The sequence below is a fragment of the Phyllopteryx taeniolatus genome, unplaced genomic scaffold (assembly GCF_024500385.1).
Source record: "Phyllopteryx taeniolatus isolate TA_2022b unplaced genomic scaffold, UOR_Ptae_1.2 contig_28, whole genome shotgun sequence".
Taxonomy (NCBI): Eukaryota; Metazoa; Chordata; class Actinopteri; order Syngnathiformes; family Syngnathidae; genus Phyllopteryx; species Phyllopteryx taeniolatus.
In genome coordinates, this window is record NW_026903206.1 from 899650 (window position 1) to 915079 (window position 15430).

At 48.2% G+C, this 15430-nt stretch overlaps 2 non-coding genes across 2 annotated transcripts; one reads left to right on the top strand and one right to left on the bottom strand.

Annotated features, from left to right (window-relative positions):
- Positions 1 to 147: 147 nt before the first annotated feature.
- trnak-uuu (transfer RNA lysine (anticodon UUU)) lies at positions 148 to 220 on the top strand. Its single transcript has one exon. It is a non-coding gene; the product is annotated as a tRNA-Lys (tRNA).
- Positions 221 to 5505: 5285 nt separating this feature from the next.
- On the bottom strand, positions 5506 to 5577 carry trnad-guc (transfer RNA aspartic acid (anticodon GUC)). Its single transcript has one exon. It is a non-coding gene; the product is annotated as a tRNA-Asp (tRNA).
- Positions 5578 to 15430: the final 9853 nt, after the last annotated feature.

Here is a 15430-nt window from a genome sequence, read left to right on the forward strand (position 1 = left end):
ACTTTGACCTTGGGTGTCTCGGTCATTCACATACTAGGCTTTTAATCTGATGTTCTGTCTTTTGTGTACCTGTTTAGTCAGTCAAATTTCTTGCTTGAGTTTAATTTGCACCTCGTCTCCTCACCTCACTCCCTCATTGACTGTAGAGCCTGGATAGCTCAGTCGGTAAAGCATCAGACTTTTAATCTGAGGGTTCAGGGTTCAAGTCCCTGCTCAGGTGACATCCTTTTTAAGAGGTTGTTCACTAAATATCACTCAGACACTTGAACGCTTCAAAACACCCAACACATGTTCATCGATGCACCTCACTTTCTGACTTTGACCTTGGGTATCTCAGTCAGAAGCATACCTGTTTTTTAATCTGATGTTCTGTCTTTCGAGTACCTGTTTATTCAGTGTCGGGTCGCTTGCGCTTCATTTGAACCTCGTCTCAGAATCAGAATCAGAATCATCTTTATTTGCCAAGTATGTCCAAAAAACAAGGAATTTGTCTCCGGTAGTTGGAGCCGCTCTCGTGCGACAACAGACAGTCAATTTACAGAACACTTTGGAGACAAAAAGACATTGACATAAAAAGAAAACAGTCACTGAGCAGTAAAGGGTTGCTAGTTATCTGGTAATGCCGGTACATTTTATTTATTTTTTTGACAATTGTGCAAAAAGATGCAGAGTCCTCTAGCACTGAGAGCAGTTCAAATGACTAATATTGCAATAGTCCGGTGCAATGACCAATGTGCAAAGGGCGCTGAGACTTCAAGGAGTGTATGAGGTTTAAAGTGACGGTCGTGCGATAATCTGGGACAATGTTGGTTTTGCAAATGTTTCAGATACTCCTCAATCAGTGTGGAAATGGAGCAGATGCTACTCTGGCATGAGTGGCCAGTATATGCAAATAGGGCAGCATGGCGAGACAACTACAGTGAGTGCACAAGTAATACATAATTGGCCCCACAGAAATGTGACAACGAACTCAAGTCAAAAAATTGCCAGCATGTTGTAATGGAATTGTAGGTCAGGTGTTTAAGAAATTGATCGCAAGAGGGAAGAAGCTGTTGGAATGTCTACTAGTTCTAGTTTGCATTGATCGGTAGCGCCTACCTGAGGGAAGGAGCTGGAAGAGCTGGTGACCGGGGTGCGGAGGGTCCGAGAGGATTTTGCACGCCCTTGTCTTAGTTCTGGCAGCGTGCAAGTCCTCAATGGTGGGTAGGGGGGTACCGATAATCCTTTCAGCAGTTTTGATTGTCCGTTGCAGTCGGAGTTTGTTCTTTTTTGTAGCAGCACCAAACCAGACTGTGATGGAAGAACACAGGACTGATTCGATGACCGCTGTGTAGAACTGTCTCAGCAGCTCCGGTGGGAGGCCGTGCTTTCTCAGAAGCCGCAGGAAGTACATCCTCTGCTGGGCCTTTTTGAGGACGGAGTTGATGTTGGTCGCCCACTTCAGGTCCTGAGAGACTGTAATTCCCAGGAACTAAAAGGTCTCGATGGTTGACACAAGGCAGCTGGACAGCGTGAGGGGCAGCTGTGGCGAAGGATGCCTCCTGAAGTCCACGATCATCTCTACAGTCTTGAGCGTGTTCAGCTCCAGGTTGTGTCGGCCCCACCACAGCTCCAGCCGCTCCACTTCCTGTCGATATGCGGACTCGTCATCGTCCTTGATGAGGCCGATGACAGTGGTGTCATCTGCAAACTTCAGGAGTTTGACAGTCGGGTTCGCTGAGGTGCAGTCGTTCATGTAGAGAGAGAAGAGCAGCGGAGAGAGGACACAACGTTGGGGCGCCCCAGTGCTGATGCTGCGTCTGGATGAGGTGGCCTCCCCCAGCCTGACCTGCTGTGTCCTGCCCGTCAGAAAGGTGTAAATCCACTGGCAGATGGCAGGTGAGACACTGAGCTGGAGAAGCTTGGATTAAAGGAGTTCAGGGATGATGGTGTTGAACGCTGAGCTGAAGTCCACGAACAGGATCCTCGCATTGGTCCCTGAACTGTCGAGGTGTTCTAGGATGAAGTGCAGTCCCATGTTGACTGCATCATCCGCAGACCTGTTCGCTTAGTAGGCAAACTGCAGAGGGTCCAGCAGGGTACCTGTGACACTCTTGAGGTGGTCCAGCACGAGACGTTTAAAGGACTTCATGACCACAGATGTCAAAGCAACAGGCTTGTAGTCATTCAGACCCGAGATTGCAGGTTTCTTGGGGACTGGAATGATGGTGGAGCGTTTGAAACAGGATGGTACTTCGCACAGTTCCAGAGATCTATTGAAGATCTGAGTGAAGACTGGAGCGAGCTGGTCCGCGCAGACTTTGAGGCAGGATGGGGACACATGGTCCGGGCCCAGATACGTCTCACATCCTGTTCATGGATGGTTAACGCAGAAGTCAGAGGTGTGATTGTGGTCGGGGGTGCGGCCGGGTGGGTGTGGGGTGTGAAACTGTCCTTTTCAAATCTGCAGTAGAAGGTATTCAAGTCGTTGGCTAGTGTGCTATTGTTCTCAGCTTGGGGGGATCGTCGCTTGTAATTAGTCAGCGATTGGAATGCATGACAGAGTCGTTTGCGCTAAACTGTTTTTCCAACTTTGCTGCATAGTTGCTCTTTGCAATGTTAATTTCTTTCATCAGCTGGTTTCTAGCTCGATTATACAGGGCCCTGTCCCCGCTCTGATATGCATCCTCCTTAGCTTGGTGAAGCTGGTTAAGTTTAGCAGTGAACCACGGCTTGTTGTTGTTGAATGTGCGAAATGATTTTGTTGGTACACACACATCTTCACAGAAACTGATATAGGATGTGAGAGTGTCTGTATATTCATCCAGGCTGCCAGCTGAATTTTCAAAGACACTCCAGTCTGTGCAGTCTAAACAGCTTTGAAGTTCCATCTTGGCTTCATTGGTCCACTTTTTCACTGTTTTCACTGTGGGCTTCGCGCATTTAAGTTCTTGCCTCTACGTCGGTATTAAGTGAATTAAGCAGTGATCAGACGAGCCCAGGGCTGCACGAGGTATAGCACGTTATGCGTTTTTTACCATAGTGTAGCAGTGGTCTAAAGTATTATTTTCCCTGGTAGGACAGTCGATGTGCTGCTTGTATTTAGGGAGTTCGTGGTTGAGTTTAGCTGTGTTAAAGTCCCAGAGAATAATGAGGGGTGAGTCCGGGTGTTTTTTTTTTATTTCGTTGACTTGTTCGGCGAGCGTTAGCAATGCGGTGTTCGTGTTAGCTTGAGGCGGAATGTGGACTCTAGCCAGTATGAATGATGCGAACTCACGTGGCGAGTAGAATGGTTTACAGTTCAAAAAACAGCGACGCCAAATGCGGGCTGCAGTGTGTGCTGAGCTCCGTGACGTCCGTACACCATTTTTCGTTGATATAGAGGCATATACCGCCGCCCTTTGTTTTCCCCGATGATTCCATGTCGTGGTCCGCTCGATGAATGTGGAAGCCGGGAAGCATGATGGCGCCATCGAGTACAGCGTCTCAAAGCCAGGTCTCCGTGAAGCACATGGCTGCGGAACGTCCGAAGTCTTGACTGGTCTTTAATAGAAGATGAAGCTCGTCCATTTTGTTGGGTAGGGAGCGTACATTCGCGAGGTGGATCGACGGGAACGCCAATCTGTGTCCTCTCTTGTGGAGTTTCACCTGAATGCCGCCACGCTTCCCTCTGTGGCGCCGTTTCCGTCTCAATGCGCCGAAAACTGTGGACGCCGCTCCGGTGAGTAACTCGGGGAAAAAACTGAGCCGATTTGCGAAAGTTGGTGACAGAAAGTCCGGTGTCGCCTCCTTGATGGTTAGCAGGAAGGCTCCACGGATACAAACTACACCATCTCCACTGCATCCAAACTGGGTATGTTGTGACCCAGAGTACCCCGAGACATCTGTTTTTAGACCCCTGTGGTGTTGCGCAAAGGCGGAGAAACCGCTTGACCCGACGTACGTACGTTAACCCTGGTCCAAATTGTATGTGGCATGTTGACTCGTACGACAAACTAAAGCCTTTTGGTCTTTGCATCAATGGAGCGATTGATGGCTTTTCAAGGCTCATGGTTTGGTTCCATGTCTATTCAACAAACAGCAACCCCAAGATCATTGCTGGTTATTCCATATCCGAAGTTGAGAAAAGGATGGGGACACCTGCCAGAATTCGAGCAGTCGGGGACAGAAAACGTCACAGTGGCAAAGATGCAAATTCCGACACTGGAGTACGGATATGGATCGCCACGTCGGTAACTGCTTCATTTCTGGGTCCAGCAATCACAATCAGAGGATTGAAAGCCAGTGGGCCTTTTTGAGAAGGCATCATTCTCAATTCTGGATGTAGCGTCTCCAGGAACTCAAAGACAATGAGAGATTTTTGGGAGACTTCTTGGACAAACAACTTGCCTGAACGTCATAGAGGTAGGCATCATGTATATATATAAATAAGTGTCATTATCTATCTAGCTATATCGTTGCTGTATGTTTGTATCTCTCTCTCTCTCCCCTGCTCGTCTTATATACACTTTCCCTTTGAATGAATGTAAATATTCACGTTCACGGGCTTGAGCTTGTTTTTACCTCCTTATTCTGTTCACCTTTCCTCCTTCCTCTCCTAAGCACTCCTTTACTCTGTCCCATATCTAATTCTTTTGAGCTGTTTTGTTCCCTATGCCTAGACCATTATCAAACCCCGGTCTTCCGCGTGACAGACGGAGATACTGTCCACTATATTAATGAGGAGTCTTTTGCCCTAACTTCACCTTGTGTCAAGCACGTCAATGCACCTGAACGCATCGGCAATGCCAGCGTGCGAGGCGGTTTTGCTGATCCTGCTCACAGTTTCAGTCGTGGAGTGGTTGTTATGTTCGCCAAACACACGTAATGCCCCCGTTTGGAAACATAATTCCCCTTCAGGGAATTGAACCCCGGTCTTCCGCGTGACAGGCGGAGATACTGTCCACTATACTAACAAGGAGTCTGTTGCCCTCCCTTCACTTAGTGTCAAGCACACGTCCATGCACTTAAGGCATTGGCAATGCCAGCTCGCGAGGCGGTTTGCTGGTCCTGCTAACTGATAGCATGAGAGCACCAGTTTCAGTCGTGAAGTGGTTTTTATATTCGCCAAACACGCGTAAGGCCCCTGTTTGGAAACATAATGATGGGCTTTTTTGTTTTCCCGCAAAGAAGAGCCCCACTAAAAGCTAAAGAGATCATGAATTCAACTCCCCGTCAGGGAATCGAACCCGGTCTTCCGCGAGACAGGCGGAGACACTGTCCACTATACTAATGAGAAGTCTTTTGCCCTTCCTTCACTTAGTGTCAAGCACACGTCAATGCACTGAACGCATCGGCAATGCCAGCTTGCGAGGCGGTTTGCTGGTCCTGCTAACGGATAGCATGAGAGCACCAGTTTCAGTCGTGTAGTGGTTGTTATGTTCGGCAAACACGCGTTCGGTCCCTGTTTGGAAACAAGGCTGATGGGCTATTTTGTGTTCCCGCAAAGAAGAGCCCCACCAAAAGCAAAAGAGATCATGAACTCAACTCCCCGTCAGGGAATCGAACCCCGGTTTTCCGCATGACAGGCGGAGATACTGTCCACTATACTAACGAGGAGTCTTTTGCCCTAACTTCACCTAGTGTCAAGCACACGTCAATGCACTGAAGGCATCGGCAATGCCAGCTCGCGAGGCGGTTTGCTGGTCCTGCTAACGGATAGCATGAGAGCACCAGTTTCAGTCGTGTAGTGGTTGTTATGTTCGCCAAACACGCGTAAGGACCCTGTTTGGAAACATAATGATGGGTTTTTTTGTTTTCCCGCAAAGAAGACCCCCTCCAAAAGCTAAAGAGATCATGAATTCAACTCCCCGTCAGGTAATCGAACCCCGGTCTTCCGCGTGACAGGCGGAGATACTGTCCACTATACTAACAAGGAGTCTGTTGCCCTCCCTTCACTTAGTGTTAAGCACACGTCCATGCACTTAAAGCATTGGCAATGCCAGCTCGCGAGGCGGTTTGCTGGTCCTGCTAACTGATAGCATGAGAGCACCAGTTTCAGTAGTGAAGTGGTTTTTATGTTCGCCAAACACGCGTAAGGCCCCTGTTTGGAAACATAATGATGGGCTTTTTTGTTTTCCCGCAAAGAAGAGCCCCACCAAAAGACCACATGAACTCAACTCCCAGTCAGGCAATCGAAACCCAGTCTTCCGCGAGACAGGCGGAGATACTGTCCACTATACTAACGAGGAGCCTTTTGCCCTATCTTCACCTTGTGTCAAGCGCATGTCAATATATCGGAATGCATCGGCAATGCCAGCGAGGCGGTTTGCTGGTCCTGCTAACGTATAGCATGAGAGCAACAGTTTCAGTCGTGTAGTGGTTGTTATGTTTGCCAAACACGTGTAAGGTCCCTGTTAGGAAACAAGGCTGATGGGCTTTTTTGTTTTACCGCAAAGAAGAGCCCCACCAAAAGCTAAAAACAACATGGCCTCAACTCCTCTTCAGGGAATCAAACCCCGGTCTTCCGCGTGACAGGCGGAGATACTGTCCACTATATTAACGAGGAGTCTTTTGCCCAAACTTCACCTTGTGTCAAGCACGTCAATGCACATTAACGCATCGGAAATGCCAGCGTGCGAGGCGGTTTTGCTGGTCCTGCTAACAGTTTCAGTCGTGGAGTGGTTGTTATGTTCACCAACACGCGTAAGGTCCGTGTTTGGAAACAAGGCTGATGGGCTTTTTTGTGTTCCCGCAAAGAAGAGCCCCACCAAAAGCGAAAGAGATCATGAACTCAACTCCACGTCAGGGAATCGAAACCCAGTCTTCCGCGTGACAGGCGGAGATACTGTCCACTATAATAACGAGGAGTCCTTTGCCCGACCTTCACTTAGTGTCAAGCACACGTCAATGCACTGAACGCATCGGCAATGCCAGCTAGCGAGGCGGTTTGCTGGTCCTGCTAACGGATAGCATGAGAGGACCAGTTTCAGTCGTGTCGTGGTTGTTATGTTCGCCAAACACGCGTGAGGTCCCTGTTTGGAAACGAGGCTGATGGGCTTTTTTGTTTTCCCGCAAAGAAGAGCCCCACCAAAAGCTAAAGACCACATGAACTCAACTCCCAGTCAGGGAATCAAAACCCAGTCTTCCGCGAGACAGGAGGAGATACTGTCCACTATACTAACGAGGAGACTTTTGCTCTCCCTTCACTTAGTGTCAAGCACACGTCAATGAACCTGACCGCATCGGCAATGCCAACTCGCGAGGCAGTTGGCTTGTCCTGCTAACAGATAGCACGAGAGCAACAGTTTCAGTCGTGTAATGGTTGTAATGTTCGCCAAACACGCGTATGGTCCCTGTTTAGAAACAAGGCTGATGGGCTTTTTTGTGTTTCCGCAAATAAGAGCCCCACCAAAAGCTAACGAGATCATGAACTCAACTCCCCGTCAGGGAATCGAATCCCGGTCTTCCACATGACAGGCGGAGATACTGTTCACTATACTAGCAAGGAGTCTTTTGCCCTAACTTCACCGAGTGTCAAGCACACGTCAATGCACTGAAGGCATCGGCAATGCCAGCTCGCGAGGCGGTTTGCTGGTCCTGCTAACAGATTCAGTCGTGGAGTGGTTGTTATGTTCACCAACACGCGTAAGGTCCGTGTTTGGAAACAAGGCTGATGGGCTTTTTTGTCTTCCCGCAAAGAAGAGCACAGCAGGGCCTCGACAGACACTTGTAACGTGTCCAGTTTTTCCACATGCAAAGAATTTTATGGAGTTTGCGCCGCGTGAGTGACCCCTGAAACCACCTCTGACCCCCTCTCGTCTGCTGCTGTTGTCGCAAAGTGGCCCACGTCGGGTCCTGCGACAGGAGCTGAGGTGCTATGACAGATAGTGCCTGTTTTTTTTCCTGACACATTTTCTCTGGCAGCGCCTTGTTGCTCTTTTAGCAAGGTTTTCTGCATTTGTTCTATCTCACTGTTTTCAGAAGTCTTTTTGTCTATCCATCTTTTCATAAAGTGAAGTACTGTTATTTCTGGGTATCGTGAGGAAGTTTGTGGTGCCTGCGCATATGGTGGGGTTTTTACTTTTTTTTGTTTTTTCAATTTCATCCTCCTTTCTTTCTGTTTTTTCCTTTTATAATGCCATAATCATGGCATCATCTTTTGGTTCAATCATCCCCACCGATGCAAGTACATTCATCACTGTACACAGATCTTGTTCTTTTTCAACGATTTTAGAGTTGACTGTGATTTCTTAAAGACGGACGTTTTTTTGTTTTTTAAAAGTTTTACTTCTACAACTAGTCTGTCTTTTAGACGGTGTAACTCAGGAAGCAAAGGCTCAGTCTTTCTGATTTGTCCTTCCTCTTTTTCATCTAACCACTTACTTATGTTCTCTCTTTCCTTGTTCTGTTTCTTCTCCCCTACCTACCTTATTCCCGTATAGTGTAACAGTAACTTTGTGAATTGCCACCTATTCCATCCTTTTCCCCCTTCGTGACCTGAATCACCCAATACCAATTCGGTGTTTCCTACCAATTGACAATGTTTCCTTCCATCATATAAATATGGGGAGAATTCGTAGAAAAGTGAATGTCTCAGTGACAGATATTTCAAGTGTGAGAAAGGAAGCTTCTACCACAAGTGGCGCCTTACTCCTTGGGGTTTCCCCACACTTCATACATCTTTTTAATGCACTTCGGAATTCTCCTAACAGTTCTTTCGTCGTGTACTAAAAATGCCTGAATTTTCTACACATAATAACACTATTAATCTTGTCCTGCAAGACCTTCCCTGGTCTTTCAACCAGAGGGATGCTTCACTTCAAATAACCTTTCCCAACCTTTGTTGGAGGATTTCTCTATGTCGCAGGTCACACAAAACACTGTTTCGTTTCCAAAACACTAGGGTGATACATGATTAAGTTTTATTATACTTGAAATTATGTCGGAGTTTAGATTACTGAGGAATGGTGGTTTTAATATGACTCCCCCATTTTGTGATAACACCCAAGGCCAGAGATACCTTCTGCCAAACAGTCATAACGAAACCTTCTGATGTGTATAAGAGGAGTTAGCTCAGTAAACGAGGTGTCTCATTCAGTGAACTTGCACTCTGGTGTACAGTTGATTGAATGAACTCTGAGACTCAGCCCTCTGGTGTCTTTATTTTTTCCTCTCTTTTTGGACAAAGAAAACGAACACGCAATGACGATTGAAGGTTCCATGATCTATTGAACATTGACATTATATTGCATCCTTAACAGATTGTGACCCCGCGTTGTGATTTGTCTGATAGGAGAGGTTCATTTTGGTCATCACCTACTTGGCCTGGACTCACAAACAGCACGCTTATAAACTAAGGTAAGCAGAGACCTTTTTAACAAAATTCTGCACATTGATAGTTACCAAATTATTTGTGAGTCCGAGACAAGGAATTTTTTCTAATCATAAGTTTTGTGTGACCCGCGACATAGAGAAATCTTCCAAAGAAGGTTGGGAAAGGTTATTTGAAGTGAAGAAAGACGGGGAAGGTCTTGCAGGACAAGATTAATAGTGTTATTATGTGTAGAAAATTCTTTCAGGCATTTTTAGTACAGGCAAGGTAATTGAGAACAGATTCTCATTTCCAAGGCTGACATTGGAGCAGACAGTATAGTAGAATAAAGCAAAAAAAAAGCAAATACAAATACATAGACGAGAAACTGGACAGTGTGATATAGTTACATAATATATTACATTACGAAATGTGTGTTTGTTTTAGTCAGGTTCACATGGTATGCAGTTTTCCATCTTACTCAAAGAGTTAAACGTTTCTTTGCCATCTATTTAAATCAATCATTTGCTTATTTGAAATAAACATCACAAAAACATTGGATAAAGGAGATGTATGGCTACAAGTGTTTTAGCACGAGTGCTAATTCTCAACACTGTTAAAGGAAGCCTTTAAGAAGGTACACTGAATATAGATTTCAAATCAGAGCCAAAGTCATTTGTTTTAAGATTAAACATCCTGCCAATATGAATATTCTCTTTCATCAGGTCCAGGGCTAATGCAGCCCTATGGGGGGCACAAGTCAGTGCAAACTGTAGGCCGGTCCCAAGCCCGGATAAATGCAGAAGGTTGCGTCAGGAAGGGCATCCGGCTTAAAACCTTGCCAAACAAATATGAGCGTTCATCCAAAGAATTCCATACCGGATCGGTCGTGGCCCGGGTTAACAACGTCCGCCACCGGCGCCGTCAACCTGCAGGGCGCTGTTGGAAATTCAGCTACTCTGGGTCGAAGTCGAAGTCAAAGAAGAAGACGAAGAGGTGGAAAGCGGGTTCTTCGGCAGAAAGAGAAGAGGAAAACACAGAGCCTAGAACTGAATGTGGGGACTTTGAATGTTGGGACTATGACAGGAAAATCTCGGGAGTTGGTTGACATGATGATTAGGAGAAAGGTTGATATATTGTGTGTCCAGGAGACCAGGTGGAAAGGCAGTAAGGCTAGAAGTTTAGGGGCAGGGTTTAAATTATTTTACCATGGTGTAGATGGGAAGAGAAATGGAGTCGGGGTTATTTTAAAAGAAGAGTTGGCTAAGAATGTCTTGGAGGTGAAAAGAGTATCAGATCGAGTGATGAGGCTGAAATTTGAAATTGAGGGTGTTATGTGTAATGTGATTAGTGGCTATGCCCCACAGGTAGGATGTGACCTAGAGGTGAAAGAGAAATTCTGGAAGTAGCTAGATGATGTAGTTCTGAGCATCTCAGACAGAGAGAGAGTCGTAATTGGTGCAGATTGTAATGGACATGTTGGTGAAGGTAATATGGGTGATGAAGAAGTGATGGGTAAGTACGGCATCCAGGAAAGGAACTTGGAGGGACAGATGGTGGTAGACTTTGCAACAAGGATGCAAATGGCTGTAGTGAACACTTTTTTCCAGAAGAGGCACGAACATAGGGTGACCTACAAGAGCGGAGGTAGAAGCACACAGGTGGATTACATCTTGTGCAGACGATGTAATCTGAAGGAGGTTACCAACTGTAAGGTAGTGGTAGGGGAGAGTGTGGCTAGACAGCATAGGATGGTGGTGTGTAAGATGACTCTGGTGGTGGGGAGGAAAATTAGGAAGACAAAGGCAGAGAAGAGAACCATGTGGTGGAAGCTGAGACAGGACGAGTGTTGTGCAGCTTTTCGGAAAGAGGTGATACAGGCTCTCGGTGGACGGGAAGAGCTTCCAGAAGACTGGACCACTGCAGCCAAGGTGATCAGAGAAGCAGGCAGGAGAGCACTTGGTGTATCTTCTGGCAGGAAAGGAGAGACGGAGACTTGGTGGTGGAACCTCACAGTACAGGAAATCATACAAGGAAAACGGTTAGCTAAGAAGAAGTGGGACACTGAGAGGACCGAGGAGAGGCGAAAGGAATACATTGAGATGCGACACAGGGCAAAGGTAGAGGTGGCAAAGGCAAAACAAGAGGCATATGATGACATGTATGGCAGGTTGGACACTAAAGAAGGAGAAAAGGATCTATACAGGCTGGCCAGACAGAGGGATAGAGATGGGAAGGATGTGCAGCAGGTTAGGGTGATTAAGGATAGAGATGGAAATATGTTGACTGGTGCCAGCAGTGTGCTATGTAGATGGAAAGAATACTTCGAGGAGTTGATGAATGAGGAAAATGATAGAGAAGGGAGAATAGGAGAGGCAAGTGTGGTGGACCAGGAAGTGGCAATGATTAGTAAGGGGGAAGTTAGAAAGGCATTAAAGAGAATGAAAAATGGAAAGGCAGTTGGTCCTGATGACATTCCTGTGGAGGTATGGAAGCATCTAGGAGAGGTGGCTGTGGAGTTTTTGACCAGCTTGTTCAATAGAATTCTAGTGCGTGAGAAGATGCCTGAGGAATGGAGGAAAAGTGTACTGGTGCCCATTTTTAAGAACAAAGGTGATGTGCAGAGCTGTGGCAACTATAGAGGAATAAAGTTGATGAGCCACACAATGAAGTTATGGGAAAGAGTAGTGGAGGCTAGACTCAGGACAGAAGTGAGTATTTGCGAGCAACAGTATGGTTTCATGCCTAGAAAGAGTACCACAGATGCATTATTTGCCTTGAGGATGTTGATGGAAAAGTACAGAGAAGGTCAGAAGGAGCTACATTGTGTCTTTGTAGATCTAGAGAAAGCCTATGACAGAGTACCCAGAGAGGAACTGTGGTACTGCATGCGGAAGTCTGGAGTGGCAGAGAAGTATGTTAGAATAATACAGGACATGTACGAGGGCAGCAGAACAGCGGTGAGGTGTGCTGTCGGTGTGACAGAAGAATTTAAGGTGGACGTGGGACTGCATCAGGGATCAGCCCTGAGCCCCTTCCTTTTTGCAGTGGTGATGGATAGGCTGACAGATGAGGTTAGACTGGAATCCCCGTGGACCATGATGTTTGCAGATGACATTATGATCTGCAGTGAAAGCAGGGAGCAGCTGGAGGAACAGTTAGAAAGATGGAGGCATGCACTGGAAAGAAGAGGAATGAAGATTAGCCGAAGTAAAACAGAATATATGTGCATGAATGAGAGGGGTGGTGGGGGAAGAATGAGGCTACAGGGAGAAGAGATGGCAAGGGTAAAGGACTTTAAATACTTGGGGTCAACCGTCCAGAGCAATGGTGAGTGTGGTCAGGAAGTGAAGAAACGGATCCAAGCAGGTTGGAACGGGTGGAGGAAGGTGTCAGGTGTGTTATGTGACAGAAGAGTCTCTGCTAGGATGAAAGGCAAAGTTTATAAAACAGTGGTGAGGCCAGCCATGATGTATGGATTAGAGACAGTGGCACTGAAGAGAAAACAGGAAGCAGAGCTGGAGGTGGCGGAAATGAAGATGTTGAGGTTCGCTCTCGGAGTGACCAGGTTGGATAAAATTAGAAATGAGCTCATCAGAGGGACAGCCAAGGTTCGATGTTTTGGAGACAAAGTTAGAGAGAGCAGACTTTAATGGTTTGGACACGTCCAGAGGAGAGAGAGTGAGTATATTGGTAGAAGGATGATGAGGATGGAGCTGCCAGGCAAGAGAGCTAGAGGAAGACCAAATGATGCAGGAGATAGGCTCTCATGGAAAAGGATGGCGCACTGTGGCGACCCCTAACGGGACAAGCCGAAAGGCAAAGAAGAAGATCAGGTCCAGGGCTTGACATGAACTTTTTGCTCACCAGCCACTGCGGCTCCTGGCTTCGCAGAGTTATTAGCCACTCATTATTTTCACTAGACACAATTTTGTGTTGGATAAATATTAACATTTTTGGAGACTATGATGTTTGGGTTTTCATGATTGGTAAGCCATTATCTTCAGCTTGCAAAAAACAAGGGCTTGTAATACCTTTATTTTACATGGGTTTCACTTTCCGCAATCCATCCATCCATCCATTCTCTACCGCTTATCCGGGTCGGGTCGCAGGGGCAGTAGCTTCAGCAGGGACGCCCAGACTTCCCTCTCCCCAGCCACTTCATCCAGCTCTTCCGGGGGGATCCCGAGGCGTTCCCAGGCCAGCCGAAGGATGTAGTCTCTCCAGCGTGTCCTGGGTCGTCCCCGGGGTCTCCTCCCGGTGGGACATGCCCGGAACACCTCACCAGGGAGGCGTCCGGGAGGCATCCGAATCAGATGCCCCAGCCACCTCATCTGGCTCCTCTCAATGCGAAGGAGCAGCGGCTCTACTCTGAGACCCTCCCGGATGACCGAGCTTCTCACCCTATCTCTAAGGGAGAGCCCGGACACCCTGCAGAGGAAACTCATTTCGGCCGCTTGTATCCGGGATCTTGTTCTTTCGGTCACGACCCACAGCTCATGACCATAGGTGAGGGTAGGAACGAAGATCGACCGGTAAATTGAGAGCTTCGCCTTTCGGCTTAGCTCTTTCTTTACCACAACGGACCGATACAAAGTCCGCATCACTGCAGACGCTGCACCGATCCGCCTGTCGATCTCCTGTTCCATTCTTCCCTCACTCGTGAACAAGACCCCAAGATACTTGAATTATTCCACTTGGGGCAGGATCTCATCCCCGACCTGGAGAAGGCATGCCACCCTTTTCCGACTGAGGACCATGGTCTCAGATTTGGAGGTGCTGATTCTCATCCCAGCCGCTTCACACTCGGCTGCGAACTGCTCCAATGAGAGTTGGAGGTCACGGCTTGATGAAGCCAACAGAACCACATCATCTGCAAAAAGCAGAGATGCAATACTGAGGCCACCAAACCGGACCCCCTCTACGCCTTGGCTGCGCCTAGAAATTCTGTCCATAAAAGTTGTGAACAGAATCGGCGACAAAGGGCAGCCTTGGCGGAGTCCAACCCTCACCGGGAACGAGTCCGACTTACTGCCGGATATGCGGACCAAACTCTGACTCCGGTCGTACAGGGACCGAACAGCCCATATCAGGGGGTTCGGTACCCCTTACTCCCGAAGCACTCTCCACAGGACTCCCCGAGGGACACGGTCGAACGCCTTCTCCAAGTCCACAAAACACATGTAGACTGGCTGGGCGAACTCCCATGCACCCTCGAGGACCCTGCCGAGGGTGTAGAGCTGGTCCACTGTTCCACGGCCAGGACGAAAACCACACTGCTCCTCCTGAATCTGAGATTCGACTTCCCGACGGACCGTCCTCTCCAGCACCCCTGTATAGACCTTACCAGGGAGGCTGAGCAGTGTGATCCCCCTGTAGTTGGAACACACCCTCCGGTCCCCCTTCTTAAAAAGGGGGACCACCACCCCAGTCTGCCAATCCAGAGGCACTGTCCCCGATGTCCACGCGATGTTGCAGAGGCGTGTCAACCAGGACAGCCCCACAACATCCAGAGCCTTTAGGAACTCCGGGCGAATCTCATCCACCCCCGGGGCCCTGCCACCGAGGAGCTTTTTAACTACCTCGGTTACCTCAAACCCAGAGATAGGAGAGCCCGCCTCAGAGAACCCACACTCTGCTTCCCCATGGGAAGGCGTGTCGGTGGAATTGAGGAGGTCTTCGAAGTATTCTCCCCACCGACTCACAACGTCCCGAGTCGAGGTCAGCAGCGCCCCATCCCCACTATACACAGTGTTGGTGGTGCACTGCTTTCCTCTCCTGAGACGTCGGATGGTGGACCAGAATTTCCTCGAAGCCGTCCGGAAGTCTTTCTCCATGGCCTCACCGAACTCCTCCCATGCCCGGGTTTTTGCTTCAGCGACCACCAGAGCTGCATTCCGCTTGGCCAGCCGGTAGCCATCAGCTGCCTCAGGAGTCCCACAGGCCAAAAAGGCCCGATAGGACTCCTTCTTCAGCTTGATGGCATCCCTCACCGTTGGTGTCCACCAACGGGTTCGGGGATTGCCGCCACGACAGGCACCGACCACAGCTCCGGTCGGCCGCCTCAGCAATGGAGGCGCGGAACATGGTCCACTCGGACTCTATGTCCCCCGCCTCCCCCGGAACATGAGCAAAGTTCTGTCGGAGGTGGGAGTTGTA